Source organism: Schistocerca cancellata, chromosome 1, assembly GCF_023864275.1.
Source record: "Schistocerca cancellata isolate TAMUIC-IGC-003103 chromosome 1, iqSchCanc2.1, whole genome shotgun sequence".
In the NCBI taxonomy this organism is placed as follows: Eukaryota; Metazoa; Arthropoda; class Insecta; order Orthoptera; family Acrididae; genus Schistocerca; species Schistocerca cancellata.
Window position 1 is genome coordinate 752951462 of NC_064626.1, and position 24929 is coordinate 752976390.

The window sequence follows — 24929 nt, forward strand, 5'->3', positions numbered from 1 at the left end:
AAAACTGAACCTCATACTCTGCATCCATTATGGCATCGCTTGTATGGTTGCTGGGGAATTCGTGAGGGAAAACACACTTCCCAGTCACAAGCTGAATCTTTTCCTCGTCAGGAAAGGCAGCTCGAGTGATATGAGTCCTTCCGAGGTAGAGTTTCAACGAGTTTCTGGAGTGGTGCCTGCATAAAACGAAGCGAGTTAAGGAAGTGGAGCGTAATATTCGTCATCTTTAGTTTGGAGAACGAAGTGTATTTCTCGACGCTCTCAGTTAGGACACTGATCTGATCTTTCTCCATGCCGAAGTCAGCCAAGTGCTCAGCAACAAAGCGAACGTCTTTTCCGCTTAAATTATGGAAGACAACGGGTATAGGCCTTGCTGACTGGTACTTCAAATTGCATATATTGTGGACGGCACCACGAAACTTCCCCGTAAGGTGACAGTGGTCCCTATAAGGAGTCCAGCCACAAATATGACAAACACGTTATTGTACAAATCCTCATTCTCCTTCGATCTGGTCAGGGGAACGTTGTCGCTGTAAAGCTTATCAATCTCCCATGAAAGTTTAACAAGCTCAGTGGGAAGCCAAACTTCAGGATTATCCCCAAAATAAGATCTGTAGTGGTTAAGAATTGAGCTATTGGACGACACAATTTCGTACACTGCCACATATGATTTGTGTTTTTGTGTAAGGGTCGTGTGTGAGGCTATTGATTCCCAGGTATCAGGCATAAAGATCAAAAAGTCATAAAACTGAATAAATCACGGAATAATGTAGGTACCCTCCCCCCATGAACCATGGACCTTGCCGTTGGTGGGGAGGCTTGCGTGCCTCAGCGATACAGATGGCCGTACCGTAGGTGCAACCACAACGGAGGGGTATCTGTTGAGAGGCCAGACAAACATGTGGTTCCTGAAGAGGGGCAGCAGCCTTTTCAGTAGTTGCAGGGGCAACAGTCTGGATGATTGACTGATCTGGCCTTGTAACATTAACCAAAACGTCCTTGCTGTGCTGGTACTGCGAACGGCTGAAAGCAAGGGGAAACTACAGCCGTAATTTTTCCCGAGGACATGCAGCTTTACTGTATGATTAAGTGGTGATGGCGTCCTCTTGGGTAAAATATTCCGGAGGTAAAATAGTCCCCCATTCGGATCTCCGGGCGGGGACTACTCAAGAGGACGTCGTTATCAGGAGAAAGCAAACTGGCGTTCTACGGATCGGAGCGTGGAATGTCAGATCCCTTAATCGGGCAGGTAGGTTAGAAAATTTAAAAAGGGAAATGGATAGGTTAAAGTTAGATATAGTGGGAATTAGTGAAGTTCGGTGGCAGGAGGAACAAGACTTTTGGTCAGGTGATTACAGGGTTATAAATACAAAATCAAATAGGGGTAATGCAGGAGTAGGTTTAATAATGAATAAAAAAATAGGAGTGCGGGTTAGCTACTACAAACAGCATAGTGAACGCATTATTGTTGCCAAGATAGACACAAAGCCCATGCCTACTACAGTAGTACAAGTTTATATGCCAACTAGCTCTGCAGATGATGAAGAAATTGATGAAATCTATGACGAGATAAAAGAAATTGTTCAGGTAGTGAAGGGAGACGAAAATTTAATAGTCAGTAGGAAAAGGGAGAGAAGGAAACATAGTAGGTGAATATGGATTGGGGCTAAGAAATGAAAGAGGAAGCCGCCTGGTAGAATTTTGCGCAGAGATAGCTAATACTTGGTTCAAGAATCATAAAAGAAGGTTGTATACCTGGAAGAATCCTGGAGATACTACAAGGTATCAGATAGATTATATAATGGTAAGACAGAGATTTAGGAACCAGGTTTTAAATTGTAAGACATTTCCAGGGGCAGATGTGGATTCTGACCACAATCTATTGGTTATGAACTGCAGATTGAAACTGAAGAAACTGCAAAAAGGTGGGAATTTAAGGAGATGGGACCTAGATAAACTGAAAGAACCAGAGGTTGTAGAGAGTTTCAGGGAGAGCATAAGGGAACAATTGACAGGAATGGGGGAAAGAAATACAGTAGAAGAAGAATGGGTAGCTCTGAGGGATGAAGTAGTGAAGGCAGCAGAGGATCAAGTAGGTAAAAAGACGAGGGCTAATAGAAATCCTTGGGTAACAGAAGAAATATTGAATTTAATTGATGAAAGGAGAAAATATAAAAATGCTGTAAATGAAGCAGGCAAAAAGGAATACAAACGTCTCAAAAATGAGATCGACAGGAAGTGCAAAATGGCTAAGCAGGGATGGCTACAGGACAAATGTAAGGATGTAGAGGCTTGTCTCACTAGGGGTAACATAGATATTGCCTGCAGGAAAATTAAGAGAGAAGAGAACCACTTGTATGAATATCAAGAGCTCAGATGGCAACCCAGTTCTAAGCAAAGAAGGGAAGGCAGAAAGGTGAAAGGAGTATATAGAGGGTTTATACAAGGGCGATGTACTTGAAGACAATATTATGGAAATGGAAGAGGATGTAGATGAAGATGAAATGGGAGATAAGATACTGCGTGAAGAGTTTGACAGAGCACTGAAAGACCTGAGTCGAAACAAGGCCCCGGGAGTAGACAACATTCCATTAGAACTACTGATGGCCTTGGGAGAGCCAGTCCTGACAAAACTCTACCATCTGGTGAGCAAGATGTATGAGACAGGTGAAATATCCACAGACTTCAAGAAGAATATAATAATTCCAATCCCAAAGAAAGCAGGTGTTGACAGATGTGAAAATTACCGAACTATCAGTTTAATAAGTCACAGCTGCAAAATACTAACGCGAATTCTTTACAGACGAATGGAAAAACTGGTAGAAGCGGACCTCGGGGAAGATCAGTTTGGATTTCGTAGAAATGTTGGAACACGTGAGGCAATACTAACCTTACGACTTATCTTAGAAGAAAGATTAAGAAAAGGCAAACCTACGTTTCTAGCATTTGTAGACTTAGAGAAAGCTTTTGACAACGTTAACTGGAATACTCTCTTTCAAATTTTGAAGTTGACAGGGGTAAAATACAGGGAGCGAAAGGCTATTTACAATTTGTACAGAAACCAGATGGCAGTTATAAGAGTCGAGGGGCATGAAAGGGAAGCAGTGGTTGGGAAAGGAGTGAGACAGGGATGTAGTCTCTCCCCGATGTTATTCAATCTGTATATTGAGCAAGCAGTAAAGGAAACAAAAGAAAAATTCGGAGTAGGTATTAAAATTCATGGAGAAGAAGTAAAAACTTTGAGGTTCGCCGATGACATTGTAATTCTGTCAGAGACAGAAAAGGACTTGGAAGAGCAGTTGAACGGAATGGACAGTGTCTTGAAAGGAGGATATAAGATGAACATCAACAAAAGCAAAACGAGGATAATGGAATGTAGTCAAATTAAATCGGGTGATGCTGAGGGGATTAGATTAGGAAATGAGACACTTAAAGTAGTAAAGGAGTTTTGTTATTTAGGGAGTAAAATAACTGATGATGGTCGAAGTAGAGAGGATATAAAATGTAGACTGGCATTGGCAAGGAAATCGTTTCTGAAGAAGAGAAATTTGTTAACATCGAGTAAAGATTTAAGTATCAGGAAGGCGTTTCTGAAAGTATTTGTATGGAGTGTAGCCATGTATGGAAGTGAAACATGGACGATAACCAGTTTGGACAAGAAGAGAATAGAAGCTTTCGAAATGTGGTGCTACAGAAGAATGCTGAAGATAAGGTGGGTAGATCACGTAACTAATGAGGAGGTATTGAATAGGATTGGGGAGAAGAGAAGTTTGTGGCACAACTTGACTAGAAGAAGGGCTCGGTTGGTAGGACATGTTTTGAGGCATCAAGGGATCACAAATTTAGCATTGGAGGGCAGCGTGGAGGGTAAAAATCGTAGAGGGAGACCAAGAGATGAATACCCTAAGCAGATTCAGAAGGATGTAGGTTGCAGAAGGTACTGGGAGATTAAGAAGCTTGCACAGGATAGAGTAGCATGGAGAGCTGCATCAAACCAGTCTCAGGACTGAAGACCACAACAACAACAACAACAACAACAATGTAGGTACAGAGGTACAACTTGACACATATGCTTGGAATGACATGGGGTTTTATTAGAACCAAAAAAATACAAAAGTTCAAAAAATGTCCGACAGATGGCGCTTCATCTGATCAGAATGGCAATAATTAGCATAACAAAGTAAGACAAAGCAAAGATGATGTTCTTTACAGGAAATGCTCAATATGTCCACCATCATTCCTCAACAATAACCGTAGGAATAATGTTGTGAACAGCTCTGTAAAGCATGTCCGGAGTTATGGTAAGGCATTGGCGTCGGACGTTGTCTTTCAGCATCCCTAGAGATGTTGGTCGATCACTATACACTTGCGACTTCAGGTATCCCCAAAGCCAATAATCGCACGGACTGAGGTCTGGGGACCTGGGAGGCCAAGCATGACGAAAGTGGCGGCTCATTACACGATCATCACCAAACGACGCACACAAGAGATCTTTCACGCGTCTAGCAATATGGGGTGGAAGCGCCATCCTGCATAAACACCGTACGTTCCAGCAGGTGTTTATCAGCCATGCTGGGGATGATGAGATTCTGTAACATATCGACGTAACTCTCACCCGTCACGGTAGCAGTATTGCTGTCCAGCGCCATCTGTCGGGCATTTTGTGACCTTTGTTTTTTTTTGGTTCTAATAAAAACCCATGTCATTCCAAGCATGTGTGTCAATTTTTATCTCTCTATCTACATTATTCCGTGGTTTATTACGTTTTCAAATTTATACTGACTTTTTGATCACCCGGTATATTTATGATACTGTTCCTGCTTCTATTGCTGCTGATGAACCTCAGCATTCTTTTCATCCACAATTTGGTGGATGCATGCTGAAACAAGACGAAATGTATTTAATACTACGAAATTCGTAGTAGAAGAAAAAGTTGCACTTCCCAAATTGAATATTAACTTACCAAGTAATTCCTATTGCCTTGGGCGTTTGCCACTATTGGCACTGCCGCTGCTGCTTGATGCCACGATCGCTTCATTTTTCGAAATAAAAGCTAGTAGTACGTACACGAGCAAGAAGACGATGTGAAACATTGGCGAACTATGGCAGAATAAGGCAGGGGTGGAGTGGTAGGATTTACATAGACTCAAGCTCTGCCTGCTGATTTAATGGGAGTCAGTCAGGCTGCACTGTTCGGGGATATCTTGGTCGACAGGTTTGGACAGGTTGCTTACGCACACATAAACACGATGTAACCACTTGAGAGAGAGCGGATGTGGTTTCCCAAATATCAAACACCAAAAGGAGCCGAATTCTGATCTTGAGTAGCTGGAATGTCCAGGTGGCAACGCTCGAAGCGCTCCCTGGGTGTGTGAATACTGAACTACTGCTCAGTATGCGTTTGGCTGCCTTCGTGACGACGACGAAATGGAGGGAGTCTCCTCTGAAGAAGTTTGGACCATGCAACCCACCGACGGAGAGGGCGATTTTACACTAGTCCGCCAAAGAAAACGACTCAACGCTTCTCCTAAGCAGAACAACTCTCGGAAGCGACAACGTCCAGAAGAACTGAAAACTTCCAACCGTTATGCGGCTATTGCGACGGAAGATACTACAGATGCTCCAGAACGTATGGACCAGACGAGTGATGTCAATCTCGAAGCAGATAAAGAGGGGACAGATGGCTCTGGCCGGAACTTACTACGCAAAGTTCCGCCCGTTACTATTTCTTAGCCGGCCGAAGTGGCCGTGCGGTTAAAGGCGCTGCAGTCTGGAACCGCAAGACCGCTACGGTTTCAGGTTCGAATCCTGCCTCGGGCATGGATGTTTGTGATGTCCTTAGGTTAGTTAGGTTTAACTAGTTCTAAGTTCTAGGGGACTAATGACCTCAGCAGCTGAGTCCCATAGTGCTCAGAGCCATTTGAACCCGTTACTATTTACCATACCAAGAACTACATGGAGCTCAACAAGGCGCTGAAAGCAAATATTGACGGCAGTCTTAAGGCCATCTCCCAACGAGACAGGATCAAATATCACTTTGACTCCTATGAAGATCAACGGTAGGCCATCAATTTCCTTGTGTCGAATGACATCCACTTTTTTATACATCAGGCCGCAGAGGACAAGGACCTCAAAGTCGTTGTCAAACGTCTACCTGCCGAAGTTACGGAGGAAGAACTGAAAGACGCACTGATAGAGAAGGGTTTCCCTGTCATCAACGTCCACCAGTTTAAAAATCGAGACGACAAGACGAAGGAATTACGACCTCAAGATGCTTACTGTGTCACGTTGCCAGCCCAAAAGGAAAACTACAAGATTTACGACATCAAATACCTTCTATATACTAAAGTCGTTATTGAAACCTACAACAGACAAGAAGGACCTGTTGAATGTCGCCACTGCCAGCGATTCGAACATACAGCTAATTATTGCAGCTTGCCTGCTCGCTGCGTTCGATGTGGAGGGCAACATCGATCTTCAGCATGTACTCATCCCCGAGGGGCTCCGCCGAAATGTGCTAACTGTGAAAAGGACCATCCTGCCACGTGGAGTGGCTGCCAGAAGTACCAGGAACTTCTCAGGAAATACACACAACGGTCTTCCCCGCAGCCCTCTCAACGGAGGACTCGTGTAATACGGAACTCCAACCTGATGCCACACCCTCCGCCCCACCGACAGCAACCGCCACAAGAACAGCCGGCGACGACACGGCAACCAGTAACACAGCCTCCTCCTGAAGCACTTCCACCTCGACAGCACCGCCAGCATTATTCATACGCCCACGCAGCATCACCACGCCGACCGGAACCGGAAACCTACGTCTCACCAGCTCATTTGATGCAATCGATAGCTCCAGCGCTCTTTGATATCGCGAAACTTCTCACCGCCGTGCAGCAACAACTGGTGGGGATACTTTCTTTAATCGAAAGTGTATTGAAGGCCTTTGGAACATCTTAAGATGGATCGCCCTGGGACCACGAGAAACCTGAAAATCTGTATATGGAACACCAACGGAATGAAACACAAGAAAACAGAATTCACTGAATTTTTACAACGTCACAAAATCGACATCGCACTTGTATCGGAGACGCACCTTCGTCCAACAACTGAGCTCAGATTTCGTAACATGTATGTCTATAGAACGGACAGACAAGGCCAACGAGGTGGAGGGACCGCAGTTCTGCTTAAAAGGGAACTGCGGCACCATCATGAAACACTACCTCACCTCCAACATCTGGAGGCAACAGCGGTAACGGTTCGATCGACCGCAGGCAACATCACTTTCATTGCGGCGTACAACAGCCCCGGTAAAAACCTGGAGCCAGACGACCTACGGAGTATCTTCACCAATTTTGACAAAATCTTCCTAGGAGGTGACCTTAACAGCAAGCACGTCGCGTGGAATTCCCGGCGTACGAACCCTCGTGGACGAACTTTGATTGCCATGGAAGAAGAACTGGGCATCACAGTCCATGGCCCACGAGAGCCCACACGGATTCCTTATGTCGATCGGCAAGAAGCAGACGTCCTAAATATTGCTGTCATCAAAAATATTGAGACGAACCTCCAGCTCCGCACCGTCGACGATCTCTCGTCTGACCACCGACCTTGTTATCAGCATAGTGGAAAACGCAACGGCCAACCTTCCGCCCCCAACCTCACAAACTCTGAACTGGGGTCAATTTCGGACATATCTTGACAACAATATCTGCCCGACGCAGGACGTTTCAACACGGGAAGCCATCGACATCGCGGTACAAACTTTGACGCAGAAGATAAAGGTGGCCAAACGGAGGGCAACTACTCACACGGTTTACCCTGTAGTAGCTTTCGACGAGTTCCCGCCTCTACTCCAAGAACTGAAGACACAGAGAAACGGGAGCAGGCGACGTTGGCTCCGCTATAGAAACCCGATCGATCGACGAGAAACACACGTCTTAACACGAGAACTGCACAGGAGAGTGGCCGAGTGGCGACAGCAGGTCTGGGAAGATAAGATGGATGAATTCTTACTTCGAACCAAGAACGAATGGCAGGTAGTCAAGAACATACGACACCAGCGGCCACCTAAACGAGCCATCAGAGGACCAGATGGCCTCCTCTATGACGAACTCGCCCAGGCGGAGCTGCATGCTACGACTTACCAAGAACAGATGTCTACACCAGCGACCCCCGTGAACGACGTCCGCCTGCAGGAACAGGAAGCCGCCGTTACAGCAGAATGGACTGCTCTTCGTGCTGCGCCTGTGCAGAGCCGCCCACAACTCACCACACCAGTAGAGATCCCTAAAATTATCCGGAAGACTCGGAATAATACGCCGGGCAACGACTCCATAAGCAACACCGATTTGAAACAGTTGCCCAGGAAGCCAACTGTGCTGCTTACCCGGATTCTCAACAGCTGCCTTCTGCAGGGATATTTTCCTACGGCATGGAAGACGGCTCGAGTAGTTCCAATACCCAAGCCAGGTAAAGACCGAGCAGAACCCAACAGTTACCGGCCAATTAGCCTCTTGCCGACCCTTGGCAAGGTGATCGAGAGAGTGCTGTTTAAGAGGCTCCATGACACGCTTACAGCGCATTATGTTATACGACCCGAACAATTCGGTTTCAAGGACAAGTTATCTGCCGAACTTCAACTTCTACGGATCACCGCACGGATTCAAGAAGGATACAACAAGCAGCACTTCACGATTGGTGTCTTCCTTGACATCGAAAAAGCTTACGATGAGGTGTGGCGGCCCAACCTTATCGTCAAACTGCATCGCACTACCCCTATTGCGGATTGTTACATTAGACTCATAGACAGCTTTCTGCAGGACAGGAAACTGTATGTCCGAGTCGACGATAAAAACTCCGAAATGAAACTGATCTCCGCAGGAATTCCGCAGGGCTCTGTCATTTCGCCTCTACTTTTCAACTTATATATAAATGACATCCCAACAGTCCCCCTTGTTACGGCGAGTTTTTATGCGGACGATACGGCCTTTCTGACAACTGGACGACACTTGGACTAGCTCATCGCTAGGATGCAACGGCAACTTGCTGTAATGTAACGCTGGGCGCTGCACAATAAGATAACAATCAACCCGACGAAGACGGCAGCCGTTCTGTTCACACGGAGGAAACCAGTTATGAACGACAGACTCCAAATAGCTGACCAATTTATCCCATGGTCGCCGGGAGTGAAGTATCTCGGTGTCTACCCTGACAAAAAATTACTCTTTACGCAGCATATTGACGACAAGAAGACGGCAGCCCAGAAGATGGCCAGGTCGTTGATTCCGTTCCTGAAGAGTAAGGATCTCAACCCTAAGACTAAACTCCAATTGTATAAGGCAACGGTGAAACCCACAATGTTGTATAGCTCCACCTCGTGGGGAACTACGTGCGTCTCCAACTACAACAAACTCCAAGCGCTGCAAAACATTTGCTATCGATGGATCACAGGAGCTCCATGGTGGACAAGAAACGTCGACATCCGCACCGCACTCCACGAGACCACCATACAAGAGAAGGTCCGTGACAAGGCTCTACGAGTTTTTGACACGATCGATGCCCTTAGGGACGAAGTTCGACAACTATAATCGGTATGAACAGTAAACCCTGCAAGATGGCACAAGTATCGCGTACCGAAGTCAATAACGTTTCACCCCCATAGGCAATCTGTCATAACACAAGGAAGCAGTCACACATAACAGCCTTGACACATTTCACCCTCCATAGGAGATAGACATCACCAAAGACAGCAGGCTAAAGGACCCATTGCGTGCCCAAGCCTAACTGAATGCGTAATAAATAAAGTGTTTTCCTTTTATCCTTACATCCCATCCTAGAAGAATAAGTCATCAAGGATGATCTCTTCAGTCCACACTACACACACACACACACACACACGCACACACACAAAAAAAAGGCTGCCTTCGTGACCACACAGGTTACAAGCAGCACGTGGAGAAGTGTGCTTGTGTTATCAAATGTCTCTGCATACAGGAACCCCAATACACGGCGAGCGTTCTTAAAATTTAATTACTTGATTTGCTTTTGTCCGTTTCTACAGGTGGGGATGGACCACTCAATATGTTTGGTGCATTCACCTGTCAGTAGTTCCACTGATGTCGCTTGGGGGCGCTGCGATCGCTCGTTAGTTGTCCACAGACCTGGACACAAGCCTTCTGGACACTGTGGGAAGCAGACGTGTTGTCGCAATGGTCCCAGCGAAGCATTGCATTTACTCGGAGCTGTCTGCACGTGCATGTTTTATAGTCAGAGTCTATTTGCGTTATATGTGTTAGGCTGAGGCTTTTTCGCGATATGTTATTCCCACAAATCTGTAACCCTGTAGTGAGACCAGACATGACGTCTGACGTTTGTGGCAGCAGAAAGCTAGTGCTTCCAACCACTTCTTGCCCGTCGCATAACAGCACAAAGGGTTGCTGTCACCTGGCGCTTTGTTCAGGGATTAGCACAAATTCCAGGCTGGGCATCGCACGAGCCAGCTGGCAGTGCGGCAGCCGACAGCATTCACGGGGCCCAAGTAGATGTAGTGCAGCCTCTATCCCGACCTGCGTGCGTGGGTGTACATGAAGTGGCTAGCACGCCTGCCCTGCAGTCGGTGCAAAGACAGGATCCAGAGATTTTTAAGTGTAATTATATGCAGTGAGTTATGTTGAAGTCGGTTTTGTGGCAGTATTCCTTGCGCAATCAGGGAAAAAGCAAATTATTTCTTTTTGATGTATTTTGCAAGATCGTCATCTTCCGAAACAGCAGAGAATGCTGAGCAAGAGAGACCCAAACCCTGCGAATTGATATTATTAATAAACTGTATATCCTTCGCCATGTAAATGAATTTTCTGTCATAAGATCTTTCCTCTCCAGCACAGACTGAGTCCTTTTCCCACAAGTTTCCAGATGGGGGAGGGGAGGGGGTGGGGGTAAGATGGGATGGCTGGGGGATTTACCAAAGGGGGAGACGTTAATTAATTTATCGATTTAATTAATTATTGAATTAATTTTATACCAGAGGTGTGCTTCTATTGGGCAGGGGAGTTCCCAAAGGGAGTGGGGAGTTGGAGGGGGTGGGGCTTTCTTGGAAGGACGGATTATCCCCAGGTGGTCATAAATCAACCCTCAGATGCTCATAGACTCCTTAGCACGACAATAGGCTAAGGGGAGTGGGCTCATGTATGCAACCCACACTAGCCCCCACTATTAAGCGGTTCCTGGTTCAACCAGTCAGTGAAGAGCTTTTCAAGATAGTCATTTCCGGTAACCAAATTGAGACATCTGTGGCAAAAATGCCGACCGCAATGATGTTTTGACGTTTGGCATAAAAGTATGTGGGACATGTTTTTTATCCACACGTAGTGTCGCTCTTCACCTTCAGATATTAGCAACAGATCTACTTGTTTGGGGCGCCTACCAGATAATATGGAAAAGCGGAGGTGTCCAACTTCTTTACGCTTGAATTCTTTGTTCTGCACAGTGTGCTCGTGGTTGTCTTCATCTTCTGGCTTATCTACTCCCAGGGTGTAAACATGAACCGAATGATTGGGATTCTGCCTATCAAATTTTGCAATGTACGAGAGTTTTCTGAGGAATGAGATGCCTTGGAAATTATACTGCTCACAGATATCAGATTTTTCTGCGTTCTCAGATTGCTTGCATGGTTAACTTAACTTCGGTCACTAGCCAGAAGCGACCATACAAAGCAGTAATTATCACCAAGATTCTTGACATTAATGCATGCCAGTTTTAGTAATGAATCTTTCAGAAGAGGGATGAAACTTGGCCCCCAATAAGTGGATCAAAGAGAAGCAAGTATACATCATGATGAAGTACATGGCTGATAGACTTACTGGTTCCCCTTTACTGTATATCAGATAAGGTGCCCAGTATGAAACAGTAAAAGTTACAGACCAAGCTGTGATTGACTACTCCACAATACCACACCAGTCCTCCCTCAAATTTGGACAATACTCTTCTGCTCAACACCACTGTTGTCTTTGGGGAGGGTGCATCAGTTCACAGTACAGAACTACCTTGCATTTAATGGCAGGATAGCACAAGCCATTGACACATCCAGTTTATGTGCCAGTGATCACTGAGGCAGTCATCTGTGTCATAGTATCACTGGCAAGATTGCTGCTGTGCACAATGTGATGTTTTGATGTTTTCCATTGATGCTCACGAGATGGGCCAGAGCAAATCAGTTGGAATTGTGATGTAGTACCACAGCCCAGCATGGAACATCAATGGTCTGGGATGTACTACGGATGTCTATGGACTTTGCTGCTGCTGCGTCAAAGCCAGTAGCAAGTAGATAATCACAGATGAGTCTTGGCTGCTGCTGAAGCAGGGATGTCTATGGGTATGTCTTGAGTGGCAGTTGACAAGGCTGCTGCATGGCCAACTGTTGGTGCATCCACTGAATGGACTGCTACTGAACCGTACATCCACTGACCTGGTTGTTGCATGGTCAGCTACAGGTACATGCATGAACTGGACTGAGGGTACACCATCCACAGAGAGGGCACACCTTCATCGACATGATTGGCTTTGGAGGGGTTGCATCATCATGGGTGGTGGACCTGGACGCCAGGACGATCATAGGTGACAGAGATGGCTGCCAGAACATCGGCACAGATAGTGCACTGGGCTGCTACTGCACTTTCAGCAGAGGGTGCACCATTGTCACCAGACCAGCTGCTGCTGCTTCTGCTGCAGGTTCAAGACCACCACTCAGCATCTCCTCTGTAACACCTGTGTAGGTTGAAGGTGAAAAAAATATTAAGTATCGTGTAAGTTAGAAAAAGATGCATGTAAATATCTATAGTGTTTCTACTAATGTTCAAAATTCACCATGTCTGGATCAGCCCATGGGATCCTCTACTCTCTCCAGCAATACTTGGTCCAGCATTTGCAGTCCCCTGGCTGCTGTCATCTAGTAAGTCTAGAAACACGCAAGAACACACCACATTAGTAATCCATGCATGTTGGATATTCATAATGATTGAATAAGAAAGAGACGAGTAGGAAGAACTACCACTATTCATATATTTGCTCCTTAATGACTCGCATCATGCTACATGAACTAATGCCGGAGAAAGGGCTCGTAGCTGGTGTCAACACATTCTAGCCATCATTATCAAGTGCAACTAAGAGCAGAAAAGAGCGGTTAATGCAAGCACGCAATTTTGTTTGTGTTGGGTGTTAGTATTGTTAGAAGAAGAAGAATAGAAAGTTCTAAGCACATGGTGGATGACACCACAACACAAACAGTAGGAAATACGTTAACATTATTAGACCAGTGTTAAGCAGTGCAAATATCTATCGTTATGCTTTTTGTTTCTGTCTGTTGTAGAATTCTTCATCGAGATAGCAACAATGGTTACAGATCTGTTGCCACACATCAGCACAATGTTGACTGACTCAATACCACCTCAGCCTTCCCTTGCAATTAACAATGATGAAGTTGTGTAGGAGATCCCTGTAGTAGTTGAGCCAACACAATTATTATTACTATGAGAATTATTGTGCTTCTTGACCGCTGGTGTCATCCACCATGAGTCTGCCATTGAGAATTGTGTTGGTTCAACTACTACGGGAATCTCCTACACAACTTCATCATTGTTAATGGCAATGGAAGGCTGAGGTGGTAATGAGTCAGTCATTATTGTGCTGATGTGTGCTATTTCGAAGTTTTTAGGAATATTAGTTCCACTAAAGCAGGTGTCCGCTCAAACTCCCAGCCAGCAATGTGGATGGTGTCCTTTGCTAAGCTATAGTCAGCTTTTCCAGCATACATGGCTGATCTCAACTGACCCCATGTGTCACATCTAATTGTCTAGCACTGTATTGGTTGATGAAATTGGAGATATAATATTATTATTCTTCATCATCTTCTTCTCTTCTTCAACTGTCATCTGATGCCACCACTGTTTGTGAAAACTATTTGATATTTCCTGTTATGGATCTAACGTTTCAAAGACAGACTTTTCATGATACAACTGTCCCAATTTTATGAACGAAGTTTGTAGTGAATAGCTTTCCATGCCTCTATCACCTTTCGTTTTGTCATTATGTCACACGCTGATCACACTTCAAGATGGTACACTTATAAAGTCTTATACACGGCTTTCTCAACCTCATCAACGTTTCTATCGAGTCACCTCGGAAAGGTTTCATTGCCTTTTTTCAGAGCTTTTCTTACCTTGATATTTGCAGATATCATTCACCTATTGTAGCTGCTGCCTTGATAATGCCATCCAGTTTTATTAACCTTATGCAGATCGCTTGCTCACTGCTCTGAATTCTATAATTCAGCTGAGATTCGCCTTACGCAGATGCTATGTTGACACAGCTATCCAATTCCGTTTAATCTTGCACTGACTGTCTCAATTTTTCTGTCAATATTCAAACGTATGTTTGGCTTCTGCTTCATCCCACTGGAATGAGCACACTGCACCCATGGGAACTTGTCCATAACCTACAATATACTGGCAGGATGAAGTTTTTTTACACTGCCTTCTATGCAGAATCTTACCGAAGTTTCATTTGTATCGATTTTCATTCAATTTCCTCATTTTGTGAATGACGAGTAACCCATACTGCGAGTTATTCCAGCAATCTCCACAGAGGTGATAAATTCATTGAACGACATGTCGGTTTTTATATGAGCTTCGTAAGTACGCATTAAATTCAGATTGTCTTGCTTGGAAGCTATATATAATAAGATTCACATGATCCTGGACCGATTGCTTTGGGATCCTTGAGTGTGTCTGGCTCAAATAAAGTACATTGAGTTGCATTTAGTAACCAAAGCAGAAATATTACAGGATGTCATCCTGGTTTTCCACTGTGATATCCTGAAATATGGATACACTATTTGGCTTCACTTTTTTTTCGCCAAGTGCCTGGTAAGTCAGTCCCTCAATGCCATGCAGCATCTCCTGCAGTAACTGACATTTTGATTGAAACAGGGTTTTTAAACGTATATACGCACTCGAAGTGTACTCCCTCAGAATGTGTTAACAGTGTCAAAACAAGATTAGTCTTCCCACAATCTGAAAGACCTACAGTTAAAGCATGTATGTTATCGGGAAGTATTGGGCCATTCTTCTTCTTCTGGTTTCTAGTGTCGTCAGAGAAAGACCTACCAGTTACCATAAGACTCTTGTGAAGGCGGTATGTCATCCACTCCACCTTGACAATACCTGCGCACCCACAGTGCTTACAGGGTTTTTCATAGAGAACATACATGAAGCTCCTGAATTTTTATAAATACTTACATATTGCAGGGCATATGAGTAGACTTAAATATAGGTGCTGTTCTTTGTTATATGTGGCACACTTACCTCATAAATTTCTGCCTCTGTTCTGGCGCAACATAAATCATACAACTTAGCGACGGTTCCTTCCGATGGATGCAGAGTTTCATGACCAGACTCCAGAGCTTATTCCACAAAGTCTCATCGACTACTTGTTGAATAACATGTATACATTAAATTCTTAAACGTCTGTTCCTACAGATGTAAGCACTCTCTATCATTAAATATTTTAATTGTTCCGGGGAAGTCTCCTGCTGTGACAGTAGGATCTCTCAACTTTACTGACGGTGAGTGAACGTTGTGGAACAATGCAGAAATACGCACTGACACATCACACAGTCAATACCACTCACATGTGGATATCACTTTTCGTCGCAGGATCGTGGATTTTGAAATATGATTACTGGATGGAACCCTCGATCGGATATCATGCCGTTAATGACGTGTTTACAGCCTGTGTTGTTTAGAAAGTGGCTAACGTTAAACAACATAATTATTGAGTCATATGGCTTCTTCATCTCACCTGCTGCTATACTGTTCGATATACTACCCTCTGGGGGGGGGGGGTCTCTGACGACGTAGTGAGCTATTCACTGATCGCTCTTTCTGTACATTTTTTTCGCAGCAGTGTACACAACTTTAAAAAATGAGAGTATGAACAACAAATACATTGGTCTTTATTGCCAGTTCGTCGTCAGAATGACGAAGGTAATGGTCATTTGTAGAGCGAATGCGCTCATCGTTAACTTGAATGGAGGCAGCGAGTGCATACTGCAAGTCAGGTCTGCTAATATGTGAACCATTACCTCACTATTTAGGGAAGATAGTGACTGTACAACCTTGGTGTAGTCACGAAAAAGTCCTAACCTAGGAATTCTGAATATGTTACGAGGATTATGGATTCCAAGATGATGTCAAGAGACTTATTACTGCCAATTACGAGTGGCAAAAATCACGAAATATTTCCAAAGTGCTTTTGGACTTACTGAAAGACACAACAGTTTAAATACTATAGACATCACCTGTTTCCCAGACAGTTTATACCTCTGTTACATGACTGTTACTGTCTCAAGTAATTAAAAATGAAGTGCTTCTTTCTACGTATGTGCCCCGTTGTAAACGTTATGACGTGAATGCTTGATGTCAGTTTGATTGACCTCCACTATGGGCGAGCATTGGTACCCGTTTATCGGGGGCTCCGATAACTGCCAGCCTGTGGTTTTCACAATCGGCTCTTCATATGTAGGGCCATACGCTAAGGTTCGACTCTGTGTTGGCGGCTGTGGCGGCGGCGGCATCGGTGTTGCCGACAGCATCCCAGGGGAGACAATGGCACCGCCAGGGGGCAATGGAGGAGGCTGCAGTGGCAGTGAAGGCGATGGAGACAGAGGCACTACGTAAGTGCTCTAACTACCATTAGGAACAAACTATACATTTCTTTAGTAGGTTGTCAGATAGGTCATGGGTGGGTGGGGGTCTGAGACTGAAACAATTATTTAGAAGAGACACGCTGTGCTTTATATATTTAGGTTCACTGCATAGTGGTAGCATAAAACGTAGAGAATAATTGCTCTCTGTAGATTTTTGCCTTTACAGGTCCTACAGTTATACACTTTGGCACAGGGGGTATACAGACGTTTATACACTGCTCCACTTGGTTCATTGTAACTTCATTTTTGTTCAGCTAGTCTAAAAACTCACAGGGAGTGCCACTTACATACCGCTACCAACGACACAATCTTTCCGTGACGTCGACATTTCACAGTACATATCATCTAATTTCACAGCAGTTGGATATTTTAAGTATATATTCAGACCCCATTAGGTTAATTCTAACACATCATCACCGTACATACCAGCCATGGTAACTTTATGGCCCAACATTTGTAAATGTTGCATGCATAGGATCATACTCGTCTGTCACATTATTCTTTACATAAACTATCTTTGAGTAAAATATTCCGGAGGTAAAATAGTCCCACATTCGGATCTCCGGGCGGGGACTACTCAAGAGGATGTCGTTATCAGGAGAAAGAAAACTGGCGTTCTACGGATCAGAGCGTGGAATGTCAGATCGCTTAATCGCGCAGGTAGGTTAGAAAATTTAAAAAGAGAAACGGATAGGTTAAAGTTAGATATAGTGGGAATTAGTGAAGTTCGGTGGCAGGAGGAACAAGACTTCTGGTCAGGCGAATACAAGGTTATAAATACAAAGTCAAATAGGGGTAATGCAGGAGTAGGTTTAATAATGAATAAAAAAATAGGAATGTGGGTAAGTTACTAAAAACAGCATAGTGAACGCATTATTGTGCCAAGATAGACACGAAGCTCACGCCTACTACAGTAGTACAAGTTTATATGCCAACTAGTTCTGCAGATGACGAGGAAATTGAAGAAATGTATGATGAAATAAAAGAAATTATTCAGATAGTGAAGGGAGACGAAAATTTAATAGTCATGGGTGACTGGAATTCGGTAGTAGGAAAAGGGAGAGAAGGAAACGTAGTAGGTAAATATGGTTTGGGGGTAAGAAATGAAAGAGGAAGCCGCCTGGTAGAATTCTGCACAGAGCACAACTTAATCATAGCTAACACTTGGTTCAAGAATCATAAAATAAGGTTGTATACATGGAAGAAGCCTGGAGATACTGACAGATTTCAGATAGATTATATATTGGTAAGACAGAGATTTAGGAACCAGGTTTTAAATTGTAAGACATTTCCAGGGGCAGATGTGGACACTGACCACAATCTATTGGTTATGAACTGTAGATTAAAACTGAAGAAACTGCAAAAAGGTGGGAATTTAAGGAGACGGGACCTGGATAAACTGACTAAACCAGAGGTTGTACAGAATTTCAGGGAGAGCGTAAGGGAAAAAATGGCAGGAATGGGGGAAAGAAATACAGTAGAAGAAGAATGGGTAGCTTTGAGGGATGAAGTAGTGAAGGCAGCAGAGGATGAAGTAGGTAAAAAGACGAGGGCTAGTAGAAATCCTTGGGTAACAGAAGAAATATTGAATTTAATTGATGAAAGGAGAAAATATAAAAATGCAGTAAATGAAGCAGGCAAAAAGGAATACAAACGTCTCAAAAATGAGATCGACAGGAAGTGCAGAATGGCTAAGCAGGGATGGCTAGAGGATAAATGTAAGGATGTATGGGTAAGATAGATACTACCTACAGGAAAATTAAAGAGACCTTTGGAGAAAAGAGAACCACTTGTATGAATATCAAGAGCTCAGATGGAAACCCAGTTCTAAGCAAAGAAGGGAAAGCAGGAAGATGGAAGGAGTATATAGAGGGTCTATAGAAGGGCGATGTACTTGAGGACAATATTATGGAAATGGAAGAGGATGTAGCTGAAGATGAAATGGGAGATGTGATACTGCGTTAAGAGTTTGACAGAGCATTGAAAGACCTAAGTCGAAACAAGGCCCCGGGAGTAGACAACATTCCATTAGCACTACTGACGGCCTTGGGAGAGCCAGTCCTGACAAAACTCTACCATCTGGTGAGCAAGATGTATGAGACAGGCGAAATACCCTCAGACTTCAAGAAGAATATAATAATTCCAATCCCAAAGAAAGCAGGTGTTGACAGATGTGACAATTACCGAACTATTAGTTTAATAAGTCACGGCTGCAAAATACTAACGCGAATTCTTTGCAAACGAATGGAAAAACTGGTAGAAGCCGACCTCTGGGAAGATCAGTTTGGATTCCGTAGAAATATTGGAACACGTGAGACAATACTGACCCTACGACTTCTCTTAGAAGCTAGATTAAGGAAAGACTTAGAGAACGCTTTTGACAATGTTGACTGGAATACTCTCTTTCAAATTCTGAAGGTGACAGGGGTAAAATATAGGGAGCGAAAGGCTATTTACAATTTGTATAGAAACCAAATGGCAGTTATAAGAGTTGAGGGGCATGAAAGGGAAGCAGTGGTTGGGAAGGGAGTGAGACAGGATTGTAGCCTCTCCCCGATGTTATTCAATCTGTATATTGATCAAGCAGTGAAGGAAACAAAAGAAAAATTCAGAGTAAGTATTAAAATCCATGGAGAAGAAATAAAAACTTTGAGGTTCGCCAATGACATTGTAATTCTGTCAGGGACAGCAAAAGACTTGGAAGATCAGTTGAACGGAATGGATAGTGTCTTGGCCGGCCGTGGTGGACAAGCGGTTAAAGGCGCTACAGTCTGGAACCGCGCGACCACTACTGTCGCAGGTTCGAATCCTGCCTCGGGCATGGATGTATGTGATGTCCTTAGGTTAGTTAGGTTTAATTAGTTCTAAGTTCTAGGCCACTGATGACCTTAGAAGTTAAGTCGCATAGTGCTCAGAGCCATTTGAACCATTTTGATAGTGTCTTGAAAGGAGGATATAAGATGAACATCAACAAAAGCAAAACGAGGATAATGGAATGTAGTCGAATTAAGTAGGGTGGTGCTGAGGGTATTATATTAGGAAATGAACACTTAAAGTAGTAAAGAAGTATTGCTATTTGGGGAGCAAAATAACTGATGATGGTAGAAGTAGAGAGGATATAAAATGTAGACTGGCAATGGGAAGGAAAGCGTTTCTGAAGAAGAGAAATTTGTTAACATCGAGTATAGATTTAAGCAGAGATGGTCCAATTCTACGAGCTTGTGGGTCCTGAATAGGACCGCACATGTCCTTCTTCATTCTTTGACCGAGAGGTCTTTTCAGACAGTTCGGTCTCATCTTATCGTTGTTGCTTTCTTAGCACCACCCAGGGGTCACGTGTAGGGTATTTAAAGGTTATACCTACGGACGTGAAGCAACGCAGACCCCCAGACAACTACAGCAGATTTGTTGGGGTTATCAAAGGTGCAGCCAGACGATGCATTCCTAGAGGGTACCGTAAAGAGTATATCCCTGGTTGGAGTTCCGAGAGTGAGGAGTTACTAAAAGAATATGAAGACCATCCTAACTCCGACAATGCAACAAGCCTCCTCCAGTCCCTGGATGATAATCGAAGAAAGATCTGGCATGAAACAGTGGGGTCCCTAGATTACACCCATTCTAGCAGAAAAGCCTGGTCTATCATCAGGAAATTAGACTCATCAAACCCTACAACAAAAAGATCAAAAAATGCCATCAATTTGAATGACTATGCTAAACACCTTGTGTCAGTTACAAAGAATATAAAGGACAAGCAAGTCAAAAGGGATATCAAACTACAGTTGAACACCAAGAAAAGAGCAGCCCTACAGTCTTCCGAATTCTCTACTCCATTTCAAGAAGAGGAAACTAAAGCTGCAATCAAAAGTATGAAACTTGGAAAAGCAGCTGGATATGATGGAATATACCCAGAATTCCTGGCTCACTGTGGACCAGCTACAGTAAAATGGTTGACCAACTTCCTTTCAAACATCCTGCAAACTGGAAACATCCCACATCTGATGAAGAAATCAAAAATATTAGCCATACTGAAACCAAATAAAGATCCCACAAAAGTGGAAAACTATCGTCCAATAGCACTCTTAAGTATCACTTATAAACTCCTTGAGCGTCTGATCTACAACAGAATCTGTGAAACAATCAACCATCATATTCCTATCGAGCAAGCAGGATTTAGACCTGGGAGAAGTTGTAACGATCAGGTACTATCTCTCACTACGCACATTGAAAATGGGTATGAGAAGAAATCAGTAAGTGTGGCTGCCTTTTTGGATCTATCTGCTGCCTATGACACTGTTTGGCGAGAAGGACTCCTTTTAAAATTTGTGAGTGTTATCCCATGTCGTAAACTCACGGCCTTACTCAACAATATGCTAAGCAATAGGTACTTTCAGATCTACTCAGATAATGATAGGAGCAGAATGTTTAAACTAAATGACGGCTTACCTCAAGGGTCTGTTCTGGCTCCCCTCCTTTTCAATTTGTATATACACGACTTACCAGAAACATCTTCAAGGAAATTCATATATGCTGATGATATTTGTCTGGTGACTCAGTGCTCCAACTTTGCTGATGCTGAAACTATTTTATCCACTGATCTGGAAGCCTTAGACAAATATTTCAAGAAATGGTGCCTCCACCTAAATCCTCAGAAAACAGTTATATCTGCATTCCACCTACGTAACAGACAGTCAAATTACAAACCAGAAGTTGTATTCAGAGACCAAGTGTTGCCATACTGTAGTACACCAAAGTACCTGGGATTAACACTAGACAGAACTCTGTCTTTCAAGCAGCATTTATCAAATGTGGCTGCTAAAGTTAAAACTAGAAATAATATTCTTCAGAAGCTTGTTGGTACATCTTGGGGAGCCAATACTAACGTCCTGAGATCTACAGCATTAGCTCTGTCATATTCTGTTGCCGAATATTGCTGCCCAACCTGGATCAACAGTGTTCACACTAAGAAGATAGACGTGCAACTCAATCAGGCAATGCGATTAATCACAGGATGTATTCGGAGCACAAACACGCTGTGGCTGCCTGTTCTAAGCAATATCCCACCTCCAGCCCTAAGAAGATCAGAAGCTCTCCTAAAGACGTGGAAAAACATTCAGCAGAACCCCCAGCTCCCCATCCATCAAGATATTGTACAAGGAACACACCAACGCTTGAAATCGAGGAAACCACCATGGCGCACAGCACTCGACCTTGAAGGATCTGCTTTCAACATTAACAGTTCATGGAAACTCCAGTGGGAACAGTCTTCAGTAGCCAATAAACATCTAGTCGAGGACCCTTCCAAGCAGACGCAAGGATTTGATCTTCCAAGGCGTCAGTGGAGGATCATTAACCGCATTCGAACTGGACAAGGCAGATGTGGCTATCTACTGCACAAATGGGGATGGGTTGGCTCTGCAAATTGTGACTGTGGTGCCCCCTCACAGACGATTCATCACATTGTTGCTGACTGCCCTCATCGTACTTTCAGAGGAACTTTAATGGACATTCACCGTACATCGGATGAAGCAGTCAAGTGGATTGAAGAACTAGACATAGAGCTGTAAAATTGTACGAACTTGTGATTGTACATTTTAGTCCTGAAAATATTGTATATAAATGTAAATCAATGTACACATCATACGATAAAATAAAAAAAATAAATAGATTTAAGCGTCAGGAAGTCGTTTCTGAAAGTATTTGTATGGAGTGTAGCCATGTATGGAAGTGAAACATGGACGATAAATACACTCCTGGAAATTGAAATAAGAACACCGTGAATTCATTGTCCCAGGAAGGGGAAACTTTATTGACACATTCCTGGGGTCAGATACATCACATGATCACACTGACAGAACCACAGGCACATAGACACAGGCAACAGAGCATGCACAATGTCGGCACTAGTACAGTGTATATCCACCTTTCGCAGCAATGCAGGCTGCTATTCTCCCATGGAGACGTTCGTAGAGATGCTGGATGTAGTCCTGTGGAATGGCTTGCCATGCCATTTCCACCTGGCGCCTCAGTTGGACCAGCGTTCGTGCTGGACGTGCAGACCGCGTGAGACGACGCTTCATCCAGTCCCAAACATGCTCAATGGGGGACAGATCCGGAGATCTTGCTGGCCAGGGTAGTTGACTTACACCTTCTAGAGCACGTTGGGTGGCACGGGATACGTGCGGACGTGCATTGTCCTGTTGGAACAGCAAGTTCCCTTGCCGGTCTAGGAATGGTAGAACGATGGGTTCGATGACAGTTTGGATGTACCGTGCACTATTCAGTGCCCCCTCGACGATCACCAGTGGTGTACGGCCAGTGTAGGAGATCGCTCCCGACACCATGATGCCGGGTGTTGGCCCTGTGTGCCTCGGTCGTATGCAGTCCTGATTGTGGCGCTCACCAGCACGGCGCCAAACACGCATACGACCATCATTGGCACCAAGGCAGAAGCGACTCTCATCGCTGAAGACGACACGTCTCCATTCGTCCCTCCATTCACGCCTGTCGCGACACTACTGGAGGCGGGCTGCACGATGTTGGGGCGTGAGCGGAAGACGGCCTAACGGTGTGCGGGACCGTAGCCCAGCTTCATGGAGACGGTTGCGAATGGTCCTCGCCGATACCCCAGGAGCAACAGTGTCCCTAATTTGCTGGGAAGTGGCGGTGCGGTCCCCTACGGCACTGCGTAGGATCCTACGGTCTTGGCGTGCATCCGTGCGTCGCTGCGGTCCGGTCCCAGGTCGACGGGCACGTGCACCTTCCGCCGACCACTGGCGACAACATCGATGTACTGTGGAGACCTCACGCCCCACGTGTTGAGCAATTCGGCGGTACGTCCACCCGGCCTCCCGCATGCCCACTATGCGCCCTCGCTCAAAGTCCGTCAACTGCACATACGGTTCACGTCCACGCTGTCGCGGCATGCTACCAGTGTTAAAGACTGCGATGGAGCTCCGTATGCCACGGAAAACTGGCTGACACTGACGGCGGCGGTGCACAAATGCTGCGCAGCTAGCGCCATTCGACGGCCAACACCGCGGTTCCTGGTGTGTCCGCTGTGCCGTGCGTATGATCATTGCTTGTACAGCCCTCTCGCAGTGTCCGGAGCAAGTATGGTGGGTCTGACACACCGGTGTCAATGTGTTCTTTTTTCCGTTTCCAGGAGTGTAGTTTAGACAAGAAGAGAATAGAAGCTTGCGAAATGTGGTGCTACAGAAGAATGCTGTAGATTAGATGGGTAGATCACATAACTAATGAGGAGGTGTTGAATAGGATTGGGGAGAAGAGAAGTTTGTTGCACAACTTGAAGAAGGGATAGGTTGGTAGGACATGTTCTGAGGCATCAAGGGATCACCAATTTAGTATTGGAGGGCAGCGTGGAGTGTAAAAATCGTAGAGGGAGACAAAGAGATGAATACACCAAGCAGATTCAGATGGATGTAGGTTGCAGTAGGTACTGGGAGATGAATAAGCTTGCACAGGATAGAGTAGCGTGGAGAGCTGCATCAAACCAGTCTCAGGACTGAAGACCACAACAACAACAACCTATCTTACTATTCATGTATTCATGCCATGTATACTGAACTTTGGAATCAACAAGTTGCAGGTTTTCTACTTCGATAACCGCTGAAAATAATTATCTGGATCCAGACCAATGTTTACTCGTTTAGATCCACAAGTAGTAACATAATATGTGCGGCAATCGGTAATACTCCTGATAGGGGATTACCTGCAGTAATGAAAGCTGGGGCAGCTTCAAAGGTGTCTTTTGCAGTGGTGCAGTACAGATAATCGAAACCAGGCCCGATAAATTGGGGAGCCCACCTGTGGGCTACTGCTGTGGTAATGCGGGCAGCAGTTGTGTGTGTCCTCACCCAGCAGATCTACCACTGGCTCGGGCACACGTTGCACTGCTGGAACGATAACAAACCGTAAGTATAAATTCAAATGTTTATTTGTTAATAAAATAGTAATAATTGTATTACCAGATACTGAGGTTCAATTCTTATTGCTGTTGTGGCTTGGGGCTCTGTCTAATTCCTGCTACTGCTGGTGGAGGTGCTTCATTATTATACCACTATGAAGATCAGACCTCAAATGAGGGGGAGCTTGGGTTGCTGGATTTATAATATAATAAAGGGAGGGGATGGTGAAGCTGAAGTCCTATTGA